This window comes from Salvelinus sp. IW2-2015, linkage group LG7 (genome assembly GCF_002910315.2).
Source record: "Salvelinus sp. IW2-2015 linkage group LG7, ASM291031v2, whole genome shotgun sequence".
NCBI lineage: Eukaryota > Metazoa > Chordata > Actinopteri > Salmoniformes > Salmonidae > Salvelinus > Salvelinus sp. IW2-2015.
Genome location: NC_036847.1, coordinates 4,526,682 through 4,550,686, shown reverse-complemented (window position 1 = coordinate 4,550,686; position 24,005 = coordinate 4,526,682).

The window sequence follows — 24,005 nt, the reverse complement described above, 5'->3', positions numbered from 1 at the left end:
CTTTCTTGTGTACCACACTCATAATACCCATAAAACCTAGCGGTAAAACCTGGAAATGGTTCCAATAGTTTTTCGTCAAAGATCTGTGTTTAGCTAGGTGCTTTTGAAAATGTGCTAGTTAACTACCAATTGTAGTTACGTGTACCTTCCATACCTCCCATGCAAAGAAAACCAACAGAGGCTAGCATAAAGACTGTTTTGACTTTTTTAACAATATGCCGGCACCATGGCAATGATAGTTGGTTGCTAGCTGTCACCACTTAGAAAAGTCTGACTACACGAACGCTGAGCTAATGTTGATTAGCTAGTTAGCTAAATATCGCCTGGTTGGATAACTAGTTAGGCACCTTGTTTGGCTAGTTAGCTACATTAGCTAAAGTTGGCTAGCTAGCTCACAAARGACTATTGGGCTCAATGTTTTCCCCATACAAAACACAGAAACGGTTTTGTTCCACGAGTACATCTGTTGTACATGACTAATCAAATGACATGTGAAGTCAGTTAGACATGTCAGCAGGGATGGAAATTAAGCTAGCCCAAGGCTAGTACTTTTCAGACTGGACTAGTAGACAATGTGCAAAACTAGCCTGACACAGCAGTGAAATGTTGCCTTTACAAACATCGCATGCCACAGATTTAGGACCTGAATGTAGAAATCGTGGTCTGCTGGCCAGTGCCCAAAATCCTTATGTTAGATCCCTGCATGTTAGTCCCTTTCAGATGATCCCTCTACCACTGTTGGTTCTCTTCAGTGATCTCACGGCTGAGGGTTTAAACTTTCCTCTTGAGAATTAGAATCAGAAGTACAGTCGTATAGCTCATCACAATAATTCACATCTTCAGGCAAATAGTATCCTAGACTGTCCTGATCATCTAGCTGAGAATTCCAGTTAATTCCTCCATCCCAGTAGAAATGTCCCATCCACACAGCAGGATTTTAGATGTGCAGATAGACCAAAACCCAGTCTATTTTACCGTTACTATAGTCACGTCTCTGGTTTATGGTATTTTAAAATAGATGCTACCATTGTAGTAATGAACTTATCTAGCTAGCAAAAGTAAAAAATAAAAAAAAGAAGTATTGTCTTTCAGATGGGCGGACCAGAAACCCATTGATAACACTTGGGTCTGTAGCTGACATTTTCTGTTGGTAAAGAGAAATGGCCCTGTATTTACCAGATAAGGTAGCTCATCCACCATGGCAGAAGAGGCAGATCCAGACTGTTGATTGGGAAACAAGAATAAAGATTGAGGCATGAGGATTGGATGTTTAGGGACCACTTGTCACATTGTTCAAGGTGTGTTTGTGTTATGATAAACAATGTGTTTCCTGGACGGACAGGTCAGTAACGCACCAAATATGATACAATACTGTGTAAAACATTGTCTTCTTTCCCCCATGTTTTAGACATGAGGAGTGACATGTGGAACATCCGGCTCACCGCACGAGAAGCAGTGCATGGTCAACACCACCCTCAGCAAAGAGATCTGCTGGAAGTGATGAACTCTTTCTCTCACTCTGGGGGTAAGACATCATTTAAACATCACAGATACAGTTGAACCTTGTGAAGATGCTGGAGGAAACAGGTACAAAAGTACCTATATCCACAGTAAAACAAGTCCTATATCGACATAACCTGAAAGGCAGCTCAGCAAGGAAGAAGCCACTGCTCTAAAACCACTATAAAAAAGCCAGACTACAGTTTGCAACTGCACATGGGGACAAAGATCGTAGTTTTTGGCGAAATGTCCTCTGGTCTGATGAAACAAAAATAGAACTGTTTGGCCATAATGACCATCGTTATGTTTGGAGGTTAAAGGGGGAGGCTTGCAAGCCGAAGAACACCATCCCAAACGTGAAGCACGAGGGTGGCAGCATCATGTTGTGGGGGTGCTTTGCTGCAGGAGGGACTGGTGCACTTCACAAAATAGATGGCATCATAAAGGGAGGAAAATTATGTGGATATATTGAAGCAACATCTCAAGACATCAGTGAGGAAGTTAAAGCTTGGTCGCAAATGGGTCTTCCAACTGGACAATGACCCCAAGCATACTTCCAAAGTTGTGGCAAAATGGCTTAAGGACAACAAAGTCAAGGTATTGGAGTGGCCATCACAAAGCCCTGACCTCAATCCCATAGAATATTTGTGGGCAGAACTGAAAAAGCGTGTGTGAGCAAGGAGGCCTACAAACCTGACTCAGTTACACCAGCTCTGTCAGGAGGATTGGACCAAAATTCCCCAATTTATTGTGGGAAGATTGTGGAAGGCTACCCGAAACGTTTGACCCAAGTTAAACAATTTAAAGGCAATGCTACCAAATAATAATTGAGTTTATATAAACTTATGACCCACTGGGAATGTGATGAAAGAAATAAAAGCTGAAATTAATCATTCTCTACTATTATTCTGACATTTCACATTCTTAAAATAAAGTGGTGATCCTAACTGACCTAAGACAGGGAATTTTTACGAGGACTAAATGTCAGGAATTGTGAAAAACTGAGTTTAAATGTATTTGGCTAAGGTGTATGTAAACTTCTGACTTCAACTGTATAACTGCCCACTATGCCCATGATAAAATGCAATTTGAATTATGTTGTACTACTGAATGAAACTGAGGAAATGCACTCAGACCAGCCTTTGTAATTGAACGTTAAAACTTGTTTGGGATAGGGGGCAGTATTTTGACGTCCGGATGAAAAGCGTGCCCAAAGTAAACTGCCTGTTACTCAAGCCCAGAGCTAGGATATGCATATAATTGGTAGATTTGGATAGGAAACACTCTAAAGTTTCTAAAACTGTTAAAATTATGTCTGTGAGTATAACAGAACTGATATGGCAGGCGAAGCCCCGAGGACAAACCACCCCCCCCCAAAAAAAATTCAGCCTACCACTATTTTCAATGGCTATCACTTTTATTATAAGGTGAAGTCCTCCCAGATTGCAGTTCCTAGGGCTTCCACTAGATGTCAAAAGTCTTTCGAAAGAGTTTCAGGCTGGTTTTTGGAAAAATTATTCAGAAATTGTAGTTATTTTTAGGTGGCTCCCATTTTGGCTGTAGTGTTTCCAARCACTTGGAAGAGAGCGCGTTTTTTGGTATTTTTCTCTGGTAAAGACAATAACGATTCTCCGTCTTAAATTTTATCGTTTATTTACGTATTAGGGTACCTAAGGTTTGATTATAAACGTTGTTTGACTTGTTTGGAAAGGTTTATTAGTAACGTTTGGGATTCATTTTGTATGCATTTTGATGGAGGGAAACTGGGTGGATTATTGACTGAAGCGCGCCAGCTAAACAGAGTTTTTATGGATATAAAGAAGGACATTATCAAACAAAAGGACCATTTGTGATGTAACAGGGACCTTTTGGAGTGCCAACAGAAGAAGATCATCAAAGGTAAGGCATTTATTATATCCCTATTTCTGACTTTCGTTTCGCACATGCCTGGTTGAAATATGTTTTTCATGGCTTTGTATGCGGGGCGCTGTCCTCAGATAATCGCATGGTTTGCTTTCGCCGTAAAGCCTTTTTAAAATCTGACACAGTGGCTGGATTAACAAGAAGTTAAACTTTATTTTGATGTATTACACTTGTGCTTTTATGAAAGTTAAATATTTATAATAGTGTAGTTTGAATTTCGCGCTCTGCAATTTCTCCTGATGTTGTCGAGGTGTTCCGCTAGTGGCACGCCTTTCCCAAAGTTAACTACAGTACTTTAGTTGGCTGATTTGAGTAAAACTTGAATGTAATTTACCCTATTCTTGGAGCCTATTGTTTATGTATGGTCTTTATTCATTGTTCACTTGTTTTTCAACAATGTCAGGTACAGGCAGGGATGACTGGGGCCTTCAGGAGGTAAGAAATAATTTACTTTAGAAACTACATTACTTTAGTTGACTGCTTTGAGCAAAACTTGTATGCAATATAGCCTATTCTGGGAGCCTAGTGTGTCAAATAAACTATGTGGAATATTTTTGGACCATTGGTTTCCCTGAAAACAAGTGCTGACAGGAGGACAAATATGAGTCTGTCAGAGGTCGTCACACTGGATGGAGATGGTGATCAAGGCTTTGGTGTTCCACACAACAAAGAAGCAGGTGTCCCATCCAGGGATGTGGAGCTGACCTTGGACCTGGTGCCTGTAAGGATGGTCTTTATAGAGGCTGTAAGACCCTTCCTCTTTGATATAGAAACTCTTTGACTTCACTGTCTCTTCAGTGCCCACCATAGGGCCACTTGACCTCCACCACTGCTGTGGTGCCCACCATACCATCCGGTGAGGCACACAGGATCCCAAACCCCTTGACTCCTGCACAGCCATTTTGAATGCCTTGATGCCCTCCTCTTCGTTATCTGTGCCCCACTTTACAGACAACACTCCATACAACAACTGGGATCTGAGGACCCTTTAGCAGCAACGGAGGAATGCGCTAGGCCTTAACCACTGCTCCAAAATTGCTTGCCGTTAACCTCCCTCTCCTCATGGTGCGCCAGTCAGGGTTGGTGCGCTGTCCAACTGTTGCCTGCGATATAGTCTACTGCTGCTTCACCGACAGCGCCATGCCAGCTAGGATGCCTGCCCCTGGTGCTCTTGTTTTTTTAACAATGTTCGGTACAGACAAGGATGATAGGGAGGGTAGTGGTTGTTCTGGCTCAGAGACATGACATTCCACTGAACCTGCCCTGGAGACGGTTCCTTAGACCCTGAAGATCCTCCTCAGTGGGCTCTCGGGACAGCGGGTTGTAGTCTTAGGCTGGGAACAGGTCCTCCACAGACTGCACCTGGTTGGACACGGCTGGCTTCTTCCATTCACATTCCACATCCGTACGGCTGATGTTGTGAACCGCCAAAATAGGCTTCATGGCTACACTTATGAGCTCCACGGAGGCATTTCCCTTGGTAGAGAAAATCCCTGAGTCACCTATAGAGACGTGCCAAGAGGAATGATGTTACAGTAAGTGTCACATGCCTTTCAACGCATGACTTTGAACACCTTGAAATGCATTCTGAATGTATTCAGACCCCTTGACTTTTCCCACATTTTGTTACGTTAGTCTTATTCYAAAATTGATTAAATTACATTTTTTCCTCATAAATCTACACACAATACCCCGTAATGACGAAGCGAAAAAACAGGTTTTTAGAATTCTTTTCATATGCAAAATATCTTATTTACATAAGTATTCAGACCCTTTGCTATGAGACTCGAAATTGAGCTCAGGTGCATCCTGTTTCCATTGATCATCCTTGAGATGTTTCTAAAACTTGATTGGAGTCCACTTCTGGTAAATTCAATTGATTGGACATGATTTGGAAAGGCACACACCTGTCTATATAAGGTCCCACAGTTGACAGTGCATGTCAGAGCAAAAACCAAGCCATGAGGTTGAAGGAATTATCCTTACAGCACCGAGACAGGATTGTGTCGATACACAGATCTGGGGAAGGGTACCTAAATCGGGGGAGAAGGGCCTTGGTCAGGGGGGTGACCAAGAACCTGATGGTCACTCTGACAGAGCTCCAGAGTTCCTCTGTTGGGGTGGGAGAACCTTACAGAAGGACAACCATCTCTGCAGCACTCCACCAATCAGGCTTTATGGTAGAGTGGCCAGACGGAAGCCACTCATCAGTAAAAGACACATGACAGCCCACTTGGAGTTTGTCAAAAGGCACCTAAAGGACTCTCAGACCATGAGAAATAAGATTCTCTGGTCTGATGAAACCAAGATTTAACTCTTTGGCCTGAATGCCAAGCATCACATCTGGAGAAAAGCTGGCACCATCCCTACACTGAAGCATGGTGGTTTGCAGCATCATGCTGTGGGAATGTTTTTTAGCTGCAGGGACTGGGAGACTAGTCAGGATCGAGGGAAAGATAAATATAGCCAAGTACAGAGAGATCCTTGATGAAAACCTGCTCCAGAGCGCTCAAGACCTTAGACTGAGGTGAAGGTTCACCTTCCAACAGGACAACGACCCTAAGCACACTGCCAAGACAAGGCAGGAGTGGCTTTGGGACAAGTCTCTGAATGTCCTTGAGTGGCCCAGCCAGAGCCTGGACTTGAACCTGATCGAACATCTCTGGAGAGACCTGAAAATAGCTATGCAGCGACGCTCCTCATCCAACCTGACAGAGCTTCAGAGGATCTGCAGAGAAGAATGGGAGCAACTCCCCAAATACAGGTGTGCCAAGGTTGTAGTGTTATACACAAGAAGACTCAAGGCTGTAATCGCTGCCAAAGGTTCCACAACAAAGTATTGACTAAAGTGTCTGAATACTTATGTAAAAGTGATATTTCATTTTTTAAATTGCAAACCTTTCTTAATACCAGTATTTTTCTTTGTCGTTATGGGGTATTTAAAAAAAATCAATTTTAGAATAAGGCTGTAATATAACAAAATGTGGAAAAAATCAATGTGTCTGAAAACTTTCTGAGTGCACTGTAAATACATTTTGATTTGATGGATGACATTACAGCTGTAGAATATTTAATCAACTGGAATTTTCACACGAGGACAAGTACAGCTTTTCCATAAACTTTTAATTGGTAAACTGCGATTTTATCACTTTATCACATATCAGTCCTATAGCGGGAAGGATCCTATAAACCCACACCGTGTGAATGCATGTACCACTCCGAATAAATAAAAACTATGCCTTTGAAGATTGTGCCTCTCTGGTCATGAAACTACAATACAGGTTGGATGGTGTAAACAAAGCCAATACCGAATGTCAAGAGATCTTTTGATTCATTCTAATCAATTACAACATTCTAGAATTGAGTTATCATTCATCAAACTCTGGTAGACGGGATAATCTGGTTCATGATTATATAATGAATGTGGATCGCTGTAAAGAAAACATTGTATTGCTAAGACGCTCAAACTTAACTTCAATCAAATCAAATGTTATTTGTCACATGCGCCGAATACAACAGGTAGACCTTACCGTGAAATGCGTACTTACAAGCCCTTAACCAACAATGCAGTTAAGAAAAATATTTACTAAATTAACTAAAGTAAAAAAAAAAAAAAAAAAAGAGCAACAATAAAATAACAATAATGAGGCTATAGTATATACAGGGGGTTCCGGTACTTAGTCAATGTGCGGGGGTACAGGTCAGTCGAGGTCATTGAGTTAAGAACTTAATACCTACACTCACCGACACAGGATACACTTTATCTCCCCTTTTTATGCTCTTGTGCTCATCCTTGAAAAATGCCATACGGTCTGAAATAGACACCGAAGTCGGCATATTGTACAAACAATTAGCTTGGCTTTTTTGATCTACTGTTCTTCTAATTAGCTAGCTGAAGTTTAAAGACTAGCTAAGACAGAGAAAGGGGACGGAAGAAATTCAAACACTTTATTCAATTCATTTCAATACAGCACATGGATTCATCATGGATTGGGCGCAGGTCTCTGATCGCGCTGGTGAACGGTAGCTGACAGTGTCGGCTAGAGATGACATGCAGGAATTCTTGCTGRGGTCTTCTCTGTTGCTAATCAGCATTTCACACTTTTTCTTTTGTAAATTGAAGCAAACATATTGATACAACCACCTTGTCCGAGAGAGAATTACACAGTTATCAAAACGCCACGCCAAGTTTACACCAAACACACACTTAATTTGAAGTGAAATGATACGTCCACTCTGGCAGACTATTTGTAAATCGGGAGGTGCCGGAACACAAAGTGAACGTGAGAGGGGGATGACCTGGGCGAGTCTGAGGTACCGCAACACATTTGTTTTGTTTTTATAATACATTTTTTATAATAAAGCATTGAATGCATATCATGACATTTGCGTAGTGGCATATAGTGGAGGCGCTTACAGAATTTGCACACATTGGGAACAGTTTTTAGTAGCCTAGCATCCGGGAAAAATGTGGCCTTTTATAAACACACTTCATGCAATTCTACATCATGTTACATGATTGGAGACTTTAGCAGAATCTTTTTTAATACCACATATGTTTGAGACAAATAGCAATAAAAAGGGCCTCGTTTTGAACGCAACCAATAGCCTATGCCATTGAAAACAGTGGAGAGACACAGATTGTACAATATGGGGAGGAAATGATTGTCCTAAACAGGTTTTCCAGTGTCACTGACTTGCCCAATGATGTGCAGAACACTCACTGGTGTTGTTTTACTCTGTAAAATGGGCCTATTCGGTAGTTAATGCTACACAGAATTTCTCAGAATTTCTCCACAATGTGGAAGCCAGGTGAATTGAAATAGCACTAGGCTGTATTCATAACAAATCTCCACCCTCAACCGTTTTCCCATTTCTGCATTGCACCTCTTGTTTTGGACTGTTTTGTTCCGGAACCGATTTTGCCGGATCTGGTATCTTTCGTGGCATGAAAAATAAGTTTCCCTTTTTGCAATGTAAAAATTCGAATAAAAGCAATCAAAGTTCATTTGAGTTGGCTCTTCATTAATTCTCCTACTCCCACAAAAAAACATAATGTGAAAAAGTAGATTATATTCTATAAATTGATTTGGCTTGGCTGGTTTTATGGTTTGTGCAACATTGTTTAAGGCAAACGCGTGGCTGTGTGAGAAGTGCACCAGTATCTCTCACATAACTAGAATGAGATTCACTTTCTATGATCTCTCCCTCTGCTCTGATAGACATGAGCCTGCAACTCTCATCTCTCCAGTGTTGCACTTCATAATTTATTTCCTTATACTGTAGAATCATAGCTGCGCAAAGGCTTCTGGAGGAAATGCAGCACCCCTGATAAATGTAGATACATTTGCCAAAGTTATAGAATTACTGCTGTCTGWTCAGAAAAAAATGGAATCACTCAGAATAGCCTACTACACCATGAGAAGCCCTATCATTTAGCCACAGATGATCAATAGCTTGTTTTAAAAATGGCCTAGCTGTGGATTGTAGCCCAATAATAAGGAATAGCCTAGTGGCAGGTATCCTAGTGGTTAGAGTGTTGGACTAATAACCAAAAGGTTGCAAGATTGAATCCCTGAGCTGACAAGGTAAAAATCTGTTTTTCTGCCCCTAAACAAGGCAGTTAACCCACTGTTCCTAGGCCGTCATTGAAAATAAGAATTTGTCCTTAACTGACTTAACAGTCTGGAACGTGAGGCAAATCTGTCAGTGAAAAAACAGCATGCAAACAAAACATTTAAAATACAATCAAGCGAAAACACAGGTTGGAAAGCAACGACTCCTGCTGAAAAGAGAAGACTCCATGCTGTCGGCTACCAAAATATTTAATCAACTTCCAAATATTGTTTACAAAAGAGAAAGAGAGGGAGATAGTCTTATGGCACGAGCTCATCGACAATCACCAGCGAGTGAGCTGCTGCGTCATTGGGTGAGTCAGTGAAACTGGGAAGCATTTTAAGGACTATATTTCCTCATATTGTAGCTTGCAATATGTCTCCTTACGTCTAGGCCTAGGCTATTGATGGATTCAAGACACGGTTGTTTTGTATTAATCTTAGATTCTCAGGTTGTCAGTGTCAAAGTAGCCTGCCATTTCGATCATTTGTACAGTATTAAAAATGATTCTGCCTAAGTCTCCAGTCACGTAAAATGACGTAGAATTGCATGAAATAWGTTTTTAAAAGGCCAACATTTTCCCGGACCCTCGGCAAACTAATAATGTTCCCCATGTGTGCAACTTCTGTGAGTGCCTCGACTCTCCTGCTGTATGCCACTATGCAAATGCGATGATATGCATGCAATGCTTTACTATATGTGATTTTCTTTCATCCCATGCCTTCCGGTACCTCAGAACTCCCCAGGTCACTCTCCTCTAGTACTCACTTTTTGTTTCCGACACCTCCCGATTTAACAAATGAAGCACTGCATTTCCCCTAACATGGCGGACACTCGYGCTTGAGCCTTTTACTTTCATTTTCTCACATAAAGTGGAAATTGAGAGAACAGTGTCRAATTTTATCAAACAGGAAATGACAGAGCGATTTCTACACTGGCAGTTTAACCTGATTTCCACTAGATAACACAGCCACAAAGTCTTCACAAAATCATCTTTCTGATTTTGACTACAGATGCTGCTCCTGCGGGAAAAATCAACAGGCGAATATCACAGCCAATCACATCACTGGCCGGTAAGTAATACTATGAAATACTATCATTCCACTATTACTGCAGATATACTATGGACATTGAATTACAATAGAAATATTCTTTAAAAACCTATGTGTAGCACCTTTAATAAAATATGTTGGTAGCCTACTACCGACAGATTAGTCTTCTCTTTTCAGAAGGAGCCATTTGCTTTCCAATCTGGCTTTTCCTGTGATTGTATTTCAAATATTGCGAAAGGCATGTTTTAGCCACAACATAACAATCAGCCTATTTTCTACACATTCCCTTCTAAGCTATGCCTTGTGATTGGGTTACACTGTAACCTACACAATCCAAAGCTATTTAAAAAAAAACAAAAAAAACCCGATTGACCCTCTGTGGCTAAATGATACTTTTTGGTGTAATATTTTGAATTTCACATTCTGTTCAGACGGGAGTAGCTATCTCTATTGTTTTGGCCCACTGATTTTATACGAACACATTTTAACTAATGGAAATATGAAATAACTTTAAATAAATGATGAAGTGCAACGCCGGAGAGATGAGAGTTGCAGGCTCATGTCTATCATGTCTATCAGAGCAGAGAATGGGARAGAGATTATAGAAAGTGGATCTCATTCTGGTTCCGTGAGAGAGAAACAGTAGAGGCGCACTTGTCTCTCACCACAACAATGGCCACACGTTGGTCTACAATGTAGAAAATAATTATAATAAAGAATGARTAGGTGTGTCCAAACTTTTGACTGGTACTGTATATATACACTGTGCATTCGGAAAGTATTCAGGCCCCTTCCCATTTTCCATATTTTGTTACATTTTAGAAAAAAGGCTGTAAAGTATATAAAAAAAAAAAATTGTCCTCATCAATCTACAAACAATTCCCCATAATGACAAAGCAAAAACAGATTTTTAGAAATGTTTGCAAATGTATATATATATAAAAAACAAAACAGAAATACCTTATTTACATAAGTATTCAGACCCTTTGCTATGAGACTCAAAATTGAGCTCAGGTACATTATATTTCCATTTATCATCTTTGAGATGTTTCTACAACTTGAATGGAGTCCACTAGTGGTAAATTCAATTGATTGGACATGATTTGGAAAGGAGTCCCTGCCACATACGTCTCATGTTTGAGACATTGAATTGCGACTMCACTTTGTCTCTGTACTTACGTTTTGCCTGTTTGATTGCCTTACAGAGGGCATAACTGCAATGTTTGTATTCAACAATATTCCCAGTCACCTTTCCGTAGTTAAGTGCGATAGTTCACGCTTTCAGTTTTGCGCAAATGCTGACATCTATCCACGGTTTTTGGTTTGGGTAGGTTTTAATAGTCACAATGGGATCAACATCCCCTATACACTTCTTGATAAACTCAGTCACTGTATTCTCAGACGCAACCCGGAACATATCCCAGTCCGCGTGATCAAAACAATCTTGWAGCATGGATTCCATTGGTCAGACCAGTGTTGAATAGATCTTAGCCTGGGTACTTCCTGTTTGTTTCTGMCAGTAGGAAAGGAGGAGCAAAATGGAGTCGTGATCTGATTTGCTGAAGGGATTGCCRGGGAAGGCCTTGTAGCCATCCCAGAAGTGAGAGTAACAATGGTCGAGAATTTTTGAAGCGCAAGTACTACAGGCAATTTGTTGATAGAATTTCGACAGTGTTTTCCTCAAATTGGCTTTGTTAAAATACCAAGCTACAATAAATGCGGCCTCAGGATATGTTGTTTCCAGTTTGCACAAAGTTCAGTAGTTCCTTGAGGGCTGTTGTGGTATCGCCTTGAGGGGGATTATACACGGCTGTGACTATAACCAAAGAGAATTCCCTTAGAAGGTAATATGGTCGGCATTTGATTGTGAGGTATTTTAGGTCGGGTGAACAAAATAACTTGAATTCCTGTACGTTATTACAATCACACCACGAGTAGTTAACCATGAAACATACACAATTGCCTTTTTTCTTCCCGGAGAATTCTTTATTCCTGTCTGTTACAGTCCCTGATGTCTCTCTGGAAGGAGATCCTYGCCCTTAGCTCTGATCCTTTGATTGGGTGGGCAAATGAGGTCTGATATGTAGGAGGACATCCTCCGGAAGTTGTAATAATTACTGTTTTAAGTCTAGGAAGTCTTGTCCTAATTCTTCAATATGGAGGAATTAGGGAAATTTGAGCCACCAGAGAGAAGAGAGAGAGTTACCGATCCCCAGCTTGATGGGTTGCAGGCTGTCTTATATTTGTGACCGACCGGCTCGATTCAGTCTTAGGTAGCAAATTTGTGTTTTTTTACATTGGCTAAAAGTAGAGACTCAGAGCTAGAAAATGGTGTATCATACATTACACTTGAGGAACAATGGGAAAGTAATTCTGCTTTTAAAGTTGATAAACTTGTAACCTCACTTTTGAGAAAATGGCCTTGAATGTTTTGGTACACCTACTGAAGAGTTCTTCTTTGTCTACACCCATTCAGCATCRTTCAACCCTCTAAAGCCTTAGCCCCACCCATCTCTTTAAGGATTCACATGTGAGGCCATGCACTAAACATCCAAATATTTCAAGACTAAAGGCTGGTTTATACTATGGGTGTGTATTCATAAGTTTAATCTGGAGTGCCAGTGTGCTCAGAGTGCGCTCTGGGYGTTGGTAAACTCAGAGCGTTGTCATATTGTCCGTTCGTGTCACGATCGTTGTTGGAATGAATGGACCAAGGCGCAGCGTGCGTAGAGTTCCACATGTTTTAACCTCTCTGGGATAGGTGGGACATTAGCGTCCCACCTGGCCAAAATCCAGTGAAAATGCAGAGCGCCAAATTCAAATAAATTACTATAAAAATTTAACTTTCATGAAATCACACATGCAATACACCAAATTAAAGTTACACTTGTTTTGAATCCAGCCAACGTGTCAGATTTCAAAAATACTTTACGGCAAAAGCAAACAATGCTATTATCTGAGGATAGCACCCCAGCAAACAAACACAGACAGTCATATTTCAACTCTCCAGGCGCGACACAAAACACAGAAATAAAGATATAATTCATGCCTTACCTTTGACGAGCTTCTTCTGTTGACACTCCAATATGTCCCATAAACATCACAAATGGTCCTTTTGTTCGATTAATTCCGTCGATATATATCCAAACTGTCCATTTATTTGTCGCGTTTGATCCAGAAAAACACCGGTTCCAACTCGCGCAACATGACTACAAAATATCTCATAAGTTACCTGTAAGCTTTGTCCAAACATTTCAAACTACTTTCCTAATACAACTTTAAGTATTTTTTTGCGTAAATAATAAATACAATTTAAGACGGGATATACTGYGTTCAATACCGGAGGAAAACAAAGTGTAGCGAGCTTTCAGGTCACACGCCTCTAACAAAGATTACACTTCCCTCTACCCTCGTTCTGAACAGTGCTACTTCTTCATTTCTCAAAGGAAAAACCTCAACCAATTTCTAAAGACTGTTGACATCCAGTGGAAGCGATAGGAACTGCAAGAAAGTCGCTTAGAAATCTGGATTCCCAATGAAATYCCATTGAAAAGAGAGTGACCTCAAAAAAAGAAGATTCTGAATGGTTTGTCCTCGGGGTTTTGCCTGCCAAATAAGTTCTGTTATACTCACAGACATGATTCAAACAGTTTTAGAAACTTCAGAGTGTTTTCTATCCAAATATACTAATAATATGCATATTTTAGGTTCTGGGCCTGAGTAGCAAGCAGTTTACTTTGGACACTTTTCATCCGGACGTCAAAATACCGCCCTCTATCCCAAAGAAGTTTTAATAAATGAAACTCACCAAAACAAATACAGAAACAAACGAAACATGAAGTAATGGAGTGCTCACAGGCACTACACAAAAACAAGATCCCACAAACAACAGGTGGGAAAAGGCTGCCTAAATATGATCCCCAATCAGAGACAACGATAGACAGCTGCCTCTGATTGGGAACCATACCAGGCCAACATAGAAATGCAAAAACTAGAGTACCCACCCTAGTCACACCCTGACCTAACCAAAATAGAGAATAAAAAGGATCTCTAAGGTCAGGGCGTGACAGTTCGTAAATTCAGAGCGTTTTGATCTCGGAGCGTTCAGAGCGCACACTGAGCGGGGGTTGATCGAGCATTCTGACCTAACGACATCAGTCAAGCACCCAAGCTAACTGGCTAACATTGGCTAGGTAGCTAGCTACTTTCCAGACACAAATGAGCGATCAGCTCACTCTGACCATTTTACTTGCCCTAGTAGAACTGGTTAGGCTATTTTTATGTTATTCAGAGCATTGGTGACTGCGACTGTGCTGCTGGCAAGCATATTTATTACGCTTTTTTGAGGTTTCTTAAATTTGTAAATTCGTCAGTTCTTCTGYGCTCTGGCACACTCAGACGAGAGTGCTCTGAAATCGAAGTAGATAGCCTGAGCGAATTTCCCAGTAACGTCTATCGACAGTTGTCACAGTGACATCATGAACATTCTATTGACATGGTTACTTGCATAGTGGAGTCTTTTGTTTAAACATGTAGCTAGCTAGCTAAACAATGAACCCTAATCTCAACTCATGACATTACTACCCTGCATGAATCTACAGGTAGCTAACCAACTACGTTCAATGTTAGCTAGCTAGCATTAGCCTATAACTAGCAATGTAAATGGCTCTGATATACAAATAATATAACTACACAGATCTCATACATGTAACGTTAGCTAGCGAGCCAGCCAACTAACGTCAGCTAGCTAGGATACAGTACACTTTAACTTGAAATGAAAATGACTTTCTGACAAAATTAGAAATGTGTAATATCTGAAAATTGTAGTTAGCTAGACTCTCTTATCCGTATACATGGATGAATGCTTCTCCCTCTCTGTCACAGATGCCATGGTTTCCATTCATTTGAAGATGTAATCCAGCTTTTCTGTGGGTTCTCTTTTCGACTCTGTCTGCATATTTGCAATCAAGAATTTTCTCAGTCTCCTTAACTATCATACTCTAATTCCACTGATTTCAAAACTCGGTCCTCCAGAAAGTGGAGTTCTACTACGTTATATCTTTTTTTTTAAACGTGTTAGAAAGGATTACCTATACATACTGACCAGCTCATGTTATAGACAGAAGCTTGCTACATGGCAGACCAATCCGAACTCCTCTCAAGCCCACTCATTATCTCAGCCAATCATGGCTAGCGGGAAGGTTGCTCACTTTTTCCAGGGCAAAACGAACTAGGCTCGTAATTTAACAATTTTATTCATATTTACAGATGGCATACAAGTTGGTTATTAAGGCACATGAAAGTTATATTCCAGAAGGMATTTCTGCCAAAAAATGCATTTATATATTTTTTTAAATGTACTGTACGTTCAAATAGCTCTCCTGTGAAGTAGTGACGCACGACATACGCCTAGTTTCCTGAAATGAGTCACAATTGCCTGTCCAGTGTTTATCCCACATTGGCCTTGTGTGCTCTATTTAGTGATTTCCTCAAAACAGATATTTTTATGGATTACACACACGCACGCACGCACGCACACACACACATTTGTTTTACTTTCCTTGAGGGGACCAAACAAAWTTTTTWTTTTCTCTAACCCTAACCTTAACCCTGAACCTAAACTTGTCAGAATGTTCCTTGTTTTACTATCCTTGTGAGTATTTCTGGTCCAAGGATAGTAAAACCAAACAAATACGGTTACATCTCTTAGTTTAAAGGATTTGTTCCCAGAGGCCTCATTAGCAGTGCTGGGCGCGAGGACGGCTCACAGGAGCCGGAGACACACACAACATTTCCTAAACAGGCTGGAGTGCTATATCATACATACACACACTCACTTCTGTCCCTTCCTTCCCAGTCTCACCTGGCTTTACTCTGCTTTGTTCTGTCCCCTACTTCCCAGTCTGACCTGGCTTTACTCTGCTCTGCCTGCCTGGTCCTAATCTTACATGCTTTGTCTTTGTCTTGGCATAGCCACACACAGTAACACATCACAGACATGGGTCCATTTGAAGGATATGTCTTGATAAAATGGGCAAACAGGTATGGTTCTGTACATTGTATATAAACCACTGGGAATAAGAGGGAGTGGGATTAGTTGCATACAGTATTACTTTGTGCATATTGATTGAGTGTGTGTGTGTGTGTGTGATCTTGGGCCATAAGAATACAGATTCTGAAAGAGACTGATGGAGGAAGAGTGAAAAAGATGCAAAACCAGACAAAAGAAAGACGGAACAAAAGACACTTATTGAATGTGCATCTCAGTCTGAGTATTAGATGGGTCATTCCACGAAAAGAGTGCCTTTTGCATCCCTTTGATATTTTAAGTATAACTTGTACACCAACATTGAATTTTAAAAGCCTGTAATATTAAATAAAGTGCCCTTTAATAAAGACCACATGGAGATTTCAATAAATCCGAATGTTGAAGACTTGTTAATGTGCCTAAATTCAGCATGTCCCTGTGTGGGCCCTTCTAGGAAGATTTTAATCTGCTTAATCCAAACATTTCTCCAAGTTTTCATCATCATTGTAAAGCCCTAGTCATTTCTGAAGATGATTATTATATCCTGTGATCAGTGATTCCTCAACGACTGTCCCTCATTTTTAGGAACAGTCGTAGAACTGAACTCTTTTTTGTTTTGATATATATGGTGGAACTATTCCTTTTTAAATGTTTTATTACATATAAATTGACCATCTAATAGTCAAATCATAGTGTAAAAGCAGGTCAGCTGGTTCTACTGTAGTGGGGTAATAATTATCATATATGCATATATTATACGCACAGGGCCTTCAGAAGCATTCAGATCCCTTGACTTTTTCCGCATTTTGTTACGTTACAGCCTTATTCTAAAATTGATTAAAGAAGAAAAGAGCATCCTCAGCAACCCACGAACAATACCCCATAATGACAAAGAGAAATCAGGTTTTTAGAAATGTTTGCAAATTAAAAAAAACAAAACAGAGATAGCTTATTTATATAAACATTCAGACACTATGAGACTGGAAATTGAGCTCAGTGTCACAACTTCCACCGAAGGTAGTTCCTCTCCCTGTTCGGGCGGCGCTCAGTGGTCGGCGTCGCCGGTCTACTAGCCATCACGATCCCTTTTTCCTTTTCTGTTTGTTTTGTCTTTGGTTCTTTCACACCTGGTTTCATTTGCCTTAATTTCTGTGTGCATAATTACCCCTGTTGGCTGCCTGGGTTTGTGCGGGATTATTTTATTGTGATGTTGCTCTGTTAGGTTGTGCCCATTTTTGTTTCACGCATTTATACTGAGTGTGTATATATTTAGGAGCTTTGTTCCTCCTTTCGTGAGTAACGGGTTTCTCTGTTGTCGAGGGCGTTTGATTTTTGTATTGTGCCTTACCTGTATTTGGTGGACTTGCCCATTAAAATGATGCATCTCGGACATCTCTGCTCCCCTGYGCCTGACTCCTTCACCTACCTACTAACGCAATATTGTCACACTCAGGTGCATCCTGTTTCCATTGATTATCTTTGAGATGTTTCTAAAACTTGATTGGATGCCAAGAGTGTGCAAAGCTGTCGTCAATGCAAAGGGTGGCTACTATGAAGAATGTCAAATATAACATATATTTGGATTTGTTTAACACTTTTTTGTTAACTACATGATTCCATATGTGTTATTTCATAGTTTTGATGTCTTCACTATTATTCTACAATGTAGAAAATAGTAAAATAAAGAAAAACCCTTGAATGAGTAGTTGTGTCCAAACTTTTGACTGGTACTGTATATACATAGCTTCAGAATCCTATTTAGGTGACAAGTTTCAGATAGATACCAGACATGGATACTATAGTATTATTCTATCACACATTCAATAGTCAGTCCTCTGGATACTGTAACAGAGATATCTTTTTGGCCCCTCAGAAAGGGATGGCTATCTAGTCCTTGGCCATTGTTCTTTGTGCTTTCCTTATATTCCTGAACCATTTGCCATGCAGCTCCAGGTGAGAGAGAACATAAATTAGGGCAGAGCCTAAAAATCTCCTCTGGAAAGAAGCTGTATATGGACAGCCTGTGTCCAATACTGGAAGAAATTGCCCGCACCACATGAGAGTTCCTTTTTGAGACTTCAGTCAAACTTATGGAACCCAACTTCTAGTACTGTGGCCCATGACATCAGGAGTGTCTTCCGGGGGATCGTTGACAATGTGGTCATGCAAATGTCCCTACATACACGTTCTTTCAACCAAGCTCAATAAAAAGTCAATCTTTGTTGAGGGCAGCAAGATTACACCAGTTCAATCAGTTCTCAACATTTGATGAAACATTATTACAGTCAAAAGTTACTAGTCACTGTTTGGCTTTGTATGTTGGTCAGATTGGCTGGTCTGGTCAATGGTATCTTCAAAGTGTATTAAGTATGAATCAGATGGATATAAAATGGAATGAAAGGCCAATAAATGCATAGTTAGTTACACTATCATAAGTGTTAAATTGTACTTTTCTTTGAGAAAGACAAAGTTCCATTGAAAAAGCCTCTCCCCCCCGGGAGGAACAACTGGGCCCCCTGAGTTGCACAGTGGTCTAAGGCACTGCATTACAGTGCTTGAGGTGTCACTCCAACACGTTGGTGCGGCTGGCTTCCGGGATAAGCGAGAAGTGTGTCAAGAAGCATTGTGGCTTGGCAGGGTTGTGTTTCGGAGGATGCATGACTCTCGACCTTTGCCTCTCCCGAGTCCGTACGGGAGTTGAAGCGATGGGACAAGACTGTAACTACAAATACTAACACATCATGTTAAAGGCACAAATCAATAAACTGTTCTGTAAACCAGTTGAATAACAATATTAAAGGTAGTGACACATACAGATTGTGTGTAGTTAGAATAAGCATAAATCAATATTAGAATGTATAAAAGTTATTATATCCATGTTCCTCGCCAACAGGGTCATAAAATAAAATGTAACTTCCAACTGGTTTCTAAGCAAACAAAGTAAATGTGTTATCTTTAGCAAGTAACCTTCTATAAGATGAGGATAATAGCAACATTCTAAATAAAACTTGGGAGTGAGATCCAAAGCTCACCCACTGCTTGTATAAATCAAATAAGAATTATTCAGTAGTTTGTAAACCCAATCTGAGCCCCCCCCCTTGAACACGCACACACACACACACATCCATAGATGTGGTTGTGGCCAACAGGAAGATTTAATCATATGTGCCACGTCAACATGAATCTTATCCCTTGCACAACCACATAAGACATTTTGTCTAGCATTGTGTGTGACAACAAAGGGAGAACAGTTCAATGTCCTTTTATGCTCTTGGTGCCATGTTCTCTTTGTTAAGGAGGGTGAAGAAAGGTCCCTTTGTCTTTCTCTCTTTCAATACACATCTCTTGGCGCTCAAATTGACTGACTGGTCGTTTCCTTTGTAACCCATGCAGATCACAAGACAGTCTTTTTTTCTGTCTGTCTGCTTGTCCCCTTCAGAGCTATTCAGAGTCGTAAACTGGGAAAAAGAGGAGTTTATTTGTCCAGTACTTTAAAAATATCCTCTCCGGTTGTCCTGGTTTCCAGTGGTTTGCAGAAGAGGATGTCTTCCTTAATTGAATGTCTTCCTTAATTGAACCTCCCCATAAACATACAGTGCCTTGCAACAGTATTCATCCCCCTTGGCGTTTTTCCTATTTTGTTGCATTACAACCTGTAATTTAAATGGATTTTTATTTGGATTTCATGTCATGGACATACACAAAATAGTCTAAATTGATGAAGTGAAATTCAATTTTTTTACTTGTTTCATAGAAAAAAATATACATAAAAAAACTGAAAAGTGGTGCGTGCATATGTATTCACCCCCTTTGCTATGAAGCCCCTAAATAAGATCTGGTGCAACCAATTACCTTCAGAAGTCACATAACTAGTTAAATACGGGAAAACGCTATGGCTGGCGCAAACCCATCACTTCTTATCACCCCGACAACACCTCAACCCACAGTGAAGCATAGTGGTGGCAGCATCATGCTGTGGGGATGTTTTTCATCGGCAARGACTCGGAAACTGGTCAGAATTGACGGACTGATGGATGGCGCTAAATACAGGGAAATTCTTGAGGGAAACCTGTTTCAGTCTTGCAGAGATTTGAGACTGTTTTGGAGGTTCACCTTCCAGCAGGAAAATAACCCTAAGCATACTGCTAAAGCAACACTCGAGTGGTTTAAGGGGAAACATTTAAATGTCTTGGAATGGCCAAGTCAAAGCCCAGACCCTAATCCAATTGATAATCAGTGGTATGACTTAAAGATTACTGTACACCAGCGAAACCCATCCAACTTGAAGGAGCTGGAGCAATTTTGTCTTGAGAATGGGCAAAAATCTCAGTGGCTAAATGTGTCAAGCGTATAGAGACATACCCCAAGACTTGCAGCTGTAATTGCTGCAAAAGGTGGCGCTACAAAGTATTGACTTTGGGGGGTGAATAGTTATGCACGCTCAAGTTCTGTTTTTTGTCTTATTTCTTGTTTGTTTCACAATAAAAAATATATGTTTTATCTTCAAAGTGTTGTTTAAATCAAATGATACAAACCACCAAAAAATCTATTTTAATTCCAGGTTGTACAAAATAAAAGAAAATCCAAGGGGGTGAATACTTTCACAAGCCACTGTATACCAGGAGCTGTGCCAGGCCCTCCACGTCTGTAGACTCATCCAGCTGTAACGCATAGAATTCACTGGCTTGAATGCGAAGCAGTAATTGTTTCAAAACATCTCCTGCCATGTCACTAATGCGTCGTGAAATGATGTTGTTTGATGAAGTCCTCCACAATAGTATGGGGCTTGCCTGTCCTAGCCACTCGGTAGCTCACCATGTAGAGACGCTTCTAGCCCCTTCTTATTAATGGTATATGTTGCTTTTATACATGTCTTACTACTCGAAAGTTGTCTTGATTCTCGCTCAAAAAACTCCTGTGGCTTATTTTTCCAAATTGGCATGTTTTTTTTGTAAATGTCTGCGCAAGAGGGAAGGTTTAATTGAATTCTGAGATAGTTTCATATAACACACTGTGGCTGAGGAAAGGCACTACTCCCAATATTTGTGAACCCCAAATCAATGTAGTTCTCATCATATTTGCGCTTCTTCGATGGTCCAACGCCCCTGTCAGTGCTTTCCCGGGTAAGGTGGCAGTAGCTCTTCGGCTGCATCAGATTCACAACTGTCAGTGTCCATGCTAGCTTGGCTAGCAACAAATGTAGAATTACTGATGCTAGCATTGGATGTGCTCGTGGAAACAGAACAACTTGTGTCGTTGAYAAGTGCAGGTGTAGTACAGCTGTTAGTAGCAGTACTACCAGTAGAGCTGATATGTGTCTCTATGGATGCGGGCCTTACTTTTTTTAACCATTAATCAATTTGAGCAAACCGAATGAGCAGCAGCTGTGATTGGCAACATACAGACCGTTCCCGCGAGAAAGTAATGGTTAATGTGATTGGATGTTAATTATTTGAGTAGGCTACCTGTATTTGACATTGTGTTGGTTTCATTTTATTTTTGGCAGTGAAACGAGGCTACTCAGGCCAGGGGGAAAAAACTCAAAATGTATAGCCTCGTTGGAAAATCTAAATGTGAATCATATTTTTATTTGGCGTACCCCCGACRGCATTGCGCGTACGTACCCCAATTTGGGAATACCTGATCTAAGGTATTGATAGGCGTTTCCTATGTGTAACCGCAGCCTTCCAGGGATCGGACCAAGACGCAGCGTATTCCGTGTTCAACATCTTTTAATAAAGAGACGATAACGTGAACACTATACAAAATAACAAATGTGGCAAACCGAAACAGTCCTATCTGGTGCAATGAACACAAAGACAGAAGACAACCACCCACAAATCCCAACACAAAACAGGCTACCTTAATATGGTTCCCAATCAGAGACAATGACAAACACCTGCCTCTGATTGAGAACCATATCAGGCCAAACAACAAACCCAACATAGAAACACAAAACATAGAATGCCCACCCAGCTCACGTCCTGACCAACACTAAAACAAGGAAAACACAAAAGAACTATGGTCAGAACGTGACACTATGTTTACATTTATTTGATTGTTGTTATAATGATGATTGACTCTTTTCTGTTACACAGCAAATATGACATGTACGACCGATTCGATTTCACATGTGATATTTTTATGGTTCAACCTACGGATGTTGATTATTATTCTAACATTTTAACTAATTGCTGACACTATGGAAAGCTGATTCCTTGGATGAATTTCTTAACTTCGGCTCGACGCCCCTTTTATGTGCACGATCAAAGAGAATCACGTTGGCCTGGCTGGTTTTCCATACCAAACTCATCTCTCAATATGAAACAGTAGATTTGAATGCGTTTTTAATGGGAGATTATGATTGAGAGCCTCGAGACAATTGATACATAGATTGTGTGTGTGTGTGTGCCATTCAGAGGGTGAATGGGCAAGACAAAAGATTTAAGTGCCTTTGAATGGGGTATGGTAGTAGGTGCCAGGCGCACTAATTGAAATGTGTCAAGAAATGCAACGCTGCTGAGTTTTTCACGCTCAACAGTTATGCGTGTGTATCAAGAATGGTCCGCCACCCAAAGGCCATCCAGCCAACTTGACACAACTGTGGGAAGCATTGGAGTCAAAATGGGCCAGCCCTGCGGAATGCTTTCGACACCTTGCAGTCTATGCYCCGATGAGATGAGACTGTTCTGAGGGCAAAAAGGGGTGTGACTCAATATTAGGAAGGTGTTCCTAATGTTTTGTACACTCAGTGTATGTTTCATGTCTTACTTGTTGACGGTTTCTGTCATGTCTTGAAAATAACCCAACGTTTTGCTCAAGAATTATACTGACAAGCTTACTAACACACAGCTAACGTCTTGTACTAGGTTAGGCCGAAACAATTTCAACCCTTGTGACGTGGCCACATTATTAAATTGAACTGTTCTCCAAAATGACCTATGTGGTTGTGCAAGGGATCAGATTCATGTTGATGTGGCACATATGGTTAAATCTTCCTGTTGGCCATAACCACATCTATGGATGTGTGTGTGTTCAAGGGAGGGCTCAGATTGAGTTGACAAACTACTGAATTAATCATAATTAATTTACACAAGCAGTGGGTGAGCTTTGGATCTCACTCCAAAGTTTTAGTATTGTTAGGTTCTTATTTTTCAGAGTAAATAACTCACGGACACTAGAGAAGCTTTAACCAAGTTTAATCTTTCCCCAAAGGTTCTGTACAGCTGTAATCAGACAACCCAACATTTGTCCCATCCAGATATTTATATCCCACTTATTAAGACACTCCTCCTTCTCTTCAAGCCTTACATTTTATGGCTCTACAGGAAGCTCATAAAGAGGGTAACAGGATACCAAATATGTATTACTCTGTCCTCACCTCCTGACCTCACCTCTTGACCTCAACCCGTCCTTCACCTAATCCACAGATATCCATCTGTCTTCCCTATATCAACACGTCGCTCTCCTCTCCTCCATCAAACACATTCCAAAGCCTTCGGGCTTTCTACAGAAAACCCTTAACTTTCTCCTTTGATTCTATGCTTCTTCTCTATCATTTATTTAATATCTCAATGTTCAAAATGTCAAACCCAACAGTATTTWGCTATTTTCCTCATTTTATAGAAGGTTACTTGCTAAAGATAGCATAGTTTTTARTCCTTGTATGTGATTTTGTCAGGTTTGAAATTAATTTAGTTAGATATGACAGCTCTGTCTCCAGAGACAGGACAGTGACTTTGTCACATACCGTACCATTTAATCCATGTTTAAAGATACAGTTAAGTCTCTACTTCCTGATTGGCTCTAAACATATTTCAACAGATTTACTGTCCAGAACCTCTGCTTGCTTATAGAAACCAGTTAGAAATTGCATTTGCTTTTAT